At 31.6% G+C, this 6991-nt stretch overlaps 1 protein-coding gene across 3 annotated transcripts in view; it reads left to right on the plus strand.

The window, feature by feature from the left end:
- LOC106873422 (allatostatin-A receptor) overlaps positions 1–6991 on the plus strand; it is a 234143-nt gene that overhangs the window by 143552 nt on the left and 83600 nt on the right. For 2 of the 3 annotated variants that reach the window (XM_052974087.1, XM_014920777.2), the window contains exon 2: positions 5081–5186. The exons of the other annotated variant lie outside the window; for it this stretch is intronic. The gene's annotated coding sequence lies outside the window, so the exon portion shown is untranslated. The remainder of the gene's footprint in view (positions 1–5080; positions 5187–6991) is intronic. 3 annotated transcript variants of the gene reach the window in all.

Consider the following 6991-nt stretch of genomic DNA (forward strand, 5'->3'; position numbering starts at 1 on the left):
TATATATATATATATATATATATATATATATATATATATATGTATGTATATATTTGTACCTGTGTTTCTTCCCCCGTCCATCGCTTGATAACCGATGTCGGTTTGTTTATGCATCCGTAACGTAGCGGTTCGGAAAAAGAGACCGATAGATTAAGTACTAGATTTACAAAGGATTATCCCGGTGCCGATTTGTTCGACTGAAGGTGGTGCTTCAGAATGGCCACAGTAAAAAAAATTCGAAACAAAAGAATTACATATGTGTATGCGTGCGTGAATTTTTGTGTATGTGTGTGTGTGCTTTCATATATACACACATGTAAATATTCTCATGCGCACATATTCAGACATAAATATGTTTGCATGTATATATATTTACGTATTTATATATTCAGAGAGGTATCTGTGTTTGTGACGGATGGTTTTGTGTGTGTGTGTGTTCGTTTATGGTTGTAACTTTTATGTGTTCGTTTTATGGTTGTAACTTTTGTAGACATAGGCTACATTCCAAAACATAAACGGTGCTTCACGTACTTAGTCCCTTGTGCTATTACGTCGAGCTGATTTTCAGATAATACTGTTCTATTCTTACCATCGGTAATGCACTGGCTCGCATAATGTCTATCAGTGACCTATAAATCCGCCCAAATTATTTCACTAAAATTTTCAGTTGAAAATTCTTCTAAAAATTGTTTAAGTTAACTGTGCTGATTTCCAGCACCAGTCTTTGCGTATATTATTTGAGTTTTATGTATATATTTAGTTTTTTAACCTTTTCGTTAATGAATGTTCCAATTCAGAAGAAAATTCTCTTTCAACAACAAATATGTGTATATCAAAATATACCTTACAAGAGACAATGTATATCTACCCACATCTAGCATATTTTATAGGCAATTTCAACAGCACATCTTGCAGTTCAAGTCGGAGTTTTAGTTGTAAAACTAACTGAACACTCGTAATATATACCTTTTACGTTACGTCAGTTGAACAGTTTTTGTATATCTTCATCTGCTAATGCTCTTTCATGATTATATGGAAAATATAATGTCGCTACTATCAAATGTTGATTAATAAGAGCTTTATGTTCGTCTGTGTTTACTAAGCACTAAAACATATTCAGCCATGTCTTCTGTGTAGATTAATCTGCAGCTCCCTGGTGTCTTTTTTTTTTTTTTTATAAAATTGCTACATATGATAATTCATATCAATTTTGTGTCATTTTACAGCAAACAAGTTGTAATAGCTTTAAATGAGTATAGATTTGTGTTGAAATTCTTAAAACAAAATAATTCATTTCTTTAAATAACTGTAACAGCGCTTATATTTTAATACTCGCATCTTGTAAGCTGACAGAATTGTTAAAGTGCCAGAAGAAGTGTCGCTAAGTATTTCTTCCGACATTTCTTCCGAATTTACGTTCTGAGTTCAAATACCGCCAAGGTGGACTTTTCCTTTCGTCATGTCGGAGTCGATAAAATAAGTATCGTTTGAGAGCTGGGATCGATATAATCGAATTATGCCCTCCTCCGAAATCGGTAGATTTGTGCTAAAATTTAACAGTCACTTTTAAGGCCGCGAGCTGGCAAAATCGTTAGCATGCCGGATATAATGTTTAGCGTTATTTCGTCTGTCTTCACAGTATGAGTTCAAATTACGTCATGCTGAACTTTGACTTTGACTTTGATTCTCTCACAGTCTAAGTACCAACTAACTAAAAGGTCCAAATAATCGATATAGCGTGCCAATATTTGAAATCAGTAATCCCATCTTTAATTAATCTACATGTAGAGTTCTGTTACCATTCTGCCTCAGAGGAGATTGTTTTGTGGTTTACAAGCAGTCCATCAAGAACAAAGATTGGTAAAAAATAAATATTCTAAGACTACACAATGTGTTCCCTTTTTAGTTCTAATATCAATTACATTAATTTGACCACGATTTTATTGAAGAATTATTTACTTTTAGCACATTTACACATTAACCAATTCTGTTGTACGACAAAATGTATATTATATACAAATATTGTTCCTAATTTCCAACAAGGTCAGTAATGTTGAAGGGAGTTGGTAATGAATTATATCAATCGCAGTTTTCTACTGTCAGTTTATATTTATCGATCCCGAAAGGAACAATGGACCTCGGTAAGATTTGAAAGCAGAACGTAAATAGCCGAATGAAATATCGCTAACCATGTTGCCTCACATCCTAACTATTCTGGCAGCTCACTTCCTTCCTCTGTTATGCAAATATTCCGTAGGGTGAGAGAAAACTGTCTACCTATGTGAAAGATGTGCAGATACGGTTGCACCTCGCTTACAAAAACAACGAAACATCATATTGTTTTAATTCAAAGTTATTCATTTTTTGTCTGCATGGGTTACACTGATTTCAAATATACCACCGTATTTGTCGTATTAACTTTTGTTTGCGAGGTAACGTATCCTCAATCATATGCTAATGCAAACAGTCGTGCACATAAAATATTTGAGACTAATGTGAAATTTGAATTATTCATATCAATCTGAGGAATAATATCGAAAAACATCTGAAGGGAAAGTTTGGCTGAGTCAGAGTTACTAGTTCCGTCACTCAAAAAGGAAGAGACATGCGTTTTTACGCAGTAAATTTGAACTCTTTAAATTCATTGAATAAACGAGACCTTGCACATTTAGCTATTATATTTGAAAATTCATTGCATGTTAATAAATATTAGGTTCCTTTCATCAGCAAACAGATATCAGCCTCATGTTTGAATTTTCCGCAATCTTGGCTGCGTGTTTGTTTTGTTAACTCCGCTGACACAAATTTATTTAAAAACAATTACGAAATTGCATTTAAATTAGTTTTCCGTATTTTATTTTTGTCTATTTAAAATAACTCACGTCAAAAGTTTGATTTGTTTATTGTGATTTCTAATTTTAATGCGGCTTAATAAATAAACATTTGGAACAAAACCTAATAGTTTCTAGCTAGTCAAGTTAGTTTTCACTTGTATAAAATTTATTACTGTGGCGGTGTAATATGTGCATTTTGGTACATATCTTTTTTTTTTTTTAATTTAATTTTAAAATAATTTCTATGTATATAATGATATAATTTATACGTTTTTGTGTAAAACTGTTGTTGAGAATTTCTCATTGCAAATCAAAAGCATATATATTCTATAAACATTAGAAATAGACTTTTTTTTTAAAATAATTGTATGGCAGTTGGTAACACAGACGTAATCTAAGTTTTAAATGTTAAATGTTAAAAACTATATAAACAGAGTTGTTTTGTTTACACGCTCTGGGATTAATAATGTTTTCAATATTGGCACAATCAAAAGCTCATTATATTGACTAATTTATCATAGTATGGACTGTTACAAATGGTTAAATTTCGGAAGGTTCCGTACTGTAAAATTGATATTGAAAGCACATTCAGCTATCTTGTTAATTTGATCCCCACGGAAGAATCTAACAATTTGCGAGGTTATTTCTCACTTAAATTACACATAAAGAGGAATATTTCGCCTTTGAAAGATTTCTATTTCCTTAGACATCAACCAAATTATGTTCTGCTACTTGCAATCTCTGTTCGCTAATGCTTTTCATTATCTCTCTTTCTGTGACTAGAATAAATTCTGCTTCTTGATTACATACGGATATGTTAAGAAATAGTTCGGGCCCACGGTATAATTTTGGTCTAGATATAAAAACATGGGGTTATCATAATTGGAATGCATTTTACAATGATTCTGACTAATAAGGACAAGCATGCGCCTAACACCCACATCAACATCAGAAACAATAACAATAAATGTATAACAACGTGCATAGCGACAACTAGTGTTGATGTTTGTTGTGTGCCTCAACTACTCTTACGCATTTCTATTCTGTCACAAACACTTTCCTTGAATGATTCACATCAAAGGTATTTCTTTGTTGATTTCATGAAACGCAACATATTTTTCAACTGCCAAAGACACGCATAAAAGAACATTTAAACTGAAATTACATTACGATCCTAAAGATCCTAAACAGAAACAAAAAAAAATAAAAGTCCTGTCTTGTATATGCATACATGTACATACACACGCACATACACACACATACACATACATGTTTGATAAATTCCAACTCAGGGACTCTCAACCTTGAGTCACTGTGTTGTTTCTAAATATTAATAAGAATATACATAAATTGACATTTTGAGTTCTATTTTTTCTGTTTACTTCACCATACCTATGCGTATGTGTGTGTGTGTGTGTGTGTCTGTGTGTGTGTGTGTGTGTGTGTGTGTGTGTGTGTGTATAAGTATTCAGTTTATTTCAAGATTTCTTGCCAATGGATAACGAACCGGCCCCTTCATTGCAATTTCAACATCAACAACAGGGCATTTTACTTTGTATGTATGTATGTATGTATGTATGTATGTATGTATGTATGTATGCATGCATGCATGTATGTATGTATGCATGTATGTATGTGCAGATATGTATGTTTTATGTATTGTCATGCATATAGTTGCATAAATATTTAGATGATAATCTTCTGGAAAGTTTTACAGATTTTTAGTTCCAGTGATCGATTGGATCTGTAGTCTTCGAATTAGCTTTCTCCTGTATGTATGTATGTATTTATGTATGTATGTATGTATGTATGTATGTATGTATGTATGTATCTATGCATGTATCTACGCATGCACGCGTATACTATGCGCACGCATGTGTTTCTATTCTGAATGCAATCGTTTCCGCAGCTCTTTAGATAATAAATACTATAAATACAAGGTCCAGTATTAATTTGATACAATTGAAAACTCATGGGTCGGTGGATTGCCACAATCACTCTAGTGGTGTAATATATGACGTGCAGTATTTACTTATATTTTGCATGATTCCAACACTCAGGCCTCGAGAATTCAAATAAGGGTATAAACTTTTATCTGAATTATTTGAATTTAATGCATGAAAATATATAATTTAATGTTTTGCTATCATTTATTATGACGCTTTTCTTTTAGCCTTAAAAACGTTGAATCATATAAATAGTTGAAAACTGTATATCTTATGGTTTGTTTATGTTTTAATTCACAGATAATATCAAATTATATGAACTTATGTCGAAATACTGCTTGGATATATATAGCTAAGGAGCCGATATCACTTTCTCAAACCATAACCAATTTCATGTGATAACACGGTTGGTACAGTTATATTATCCCCATTAAGCGTCAAAACTCGTCTAATATCATTTGCATTTTTTTACAGATATATTCATAAAGTGCCTCATTGTAATATAATGGACTTATGAAGTTCTTGAGATAAAAAAAAACATTTCAGAGTTCGTTATTTTTTTCACAGTTTAAGTATTATGAAAATGGGACATTCATAAATGATAAAATATTTATTTAAAAATATTATAGCCAATGTTCTCAAAGACAAAAAATAATAAATCGGTTACCAGGAGCTGTATTTCTGCGAAATTAAGAATTATACTATTCGTTAAGCATGGTTGAAGGAGGAAGATTACGTGGAGACATTCATGAGAATAATAATAATAATAATAATAATAATAATAATAATAATAATAATAATAATGATAATAATGATGATAATAATAATAATAATAATGATAATAATAATAATAATAATAATAATAATAATAATAATAATAATAATAATAATAATAATAATAATAATAATAATAATAGCAAGAACACCAACATGAAGAGGGGACAAGAAGAAAGAGAAAGAAGAAGAGGAGGGGAAACAATAGAAGAAATAAGCGGAGGATCAACAAAAGAAAAAGGAAATGATAAAAGGTAGTGATATTAATTACTTATTTTTAAGGTTGTTTATTAACAATCTACACAGATGAAGGCGGTGAAATCTTGGTAATGGTAGAGTTGAGGATACAATAGGTTGTTGGTTTTAACTTTTTATACACTCCTACTTAAATGTAGGCCTGGGTATGCTTAACATTTGCGGTGTGAATGTACTGAACTTCCTGGAATTAACTGCACCGCTTCCAGTTGTATTGAACCATGTATTAATGCAAAAAATGAGTAAATTAGAGAAGTGGCCAACTAAGATAAAATACAAAATATTTCGAATACTATGATTATAGCCACAGCCTCAGGGCTGAAACATATAAAAGACTAAAAAACTAAACCAATGAGAAGAATAAGTTTCTGTCTATGTGGTGTGGTGAGCTTCGAAACGCTTAGTTTTAGAATGGTGGCAGCTGATGAAGGAAATGTACTCTATGTGGCCTGTGTGTTTTCTGTACTCCGTTTTTCATTTTGTCCACGTTTTTTTGCAACGTCCTGTACCCAGATATGCATCTATATATACATGTAGATGTAGGTATAAAAAGAGAGACAAAAATCAAAATGCAAATTACAAATACAAAAGCCAAGCAAAATGTCCAGTAAACTATAAAATATAATTCTACGTTCACCGTCAACTTATTGGAAAGAAAACGAAAAAGAAAATACATAGATCGATGTATGTAGTTATTTATGCATATACCTTCATATAAATACGGCTCAATACGTTTAACCATGTATGTATGTGTAAAAAAACAGGACTTTATTAAGAAATTCAAACCCACTCTTAACAAACAATGATTAAATGCAACTTACTTGGGGTTTAAAAATCTTATCCCTGTCACCAAAACACAAAAAATCTCTCAGATATCATCATTTCTATAAATAGATTTGGCATCATTTCTAAGAACAGCCAAACACCTACTGTGGTTTAAAAATCTTATCCCTACAACCCACACAAAACAATAAATTAAAATATCATCATGTCTAAAAATAGATTTAACATCAATTCTAAAAATAGCCAGACACCTACTGCTGCCATCCAAAGGAATTGGTATAAAAGACAGAAAACCAGCCAACTTATTACAGTCTGTTAAAGACTGTCATACCGGCCATGACGAAGGGAAATAGCCCTGAAACTCGAGTCGCCTTTATATATTTATATTTATATATTTAT

This window comes from Octopus bimaculoides, chromosome 17 (genome assembly GCF_001194135.2).
Source record: "Octopus bimaculoides isolate UCB-OBI-ISO-001 chromosome 17, ASM119413v2, whole genome shotgun sequence".
In the NCBI taxonomy this organism is placed as follows: Eukaryota; Metazoa; Mollusca; class Cephalopoda; order Octopoda; family Octopodidae; genus Octopus; species Octopus bimaculoides.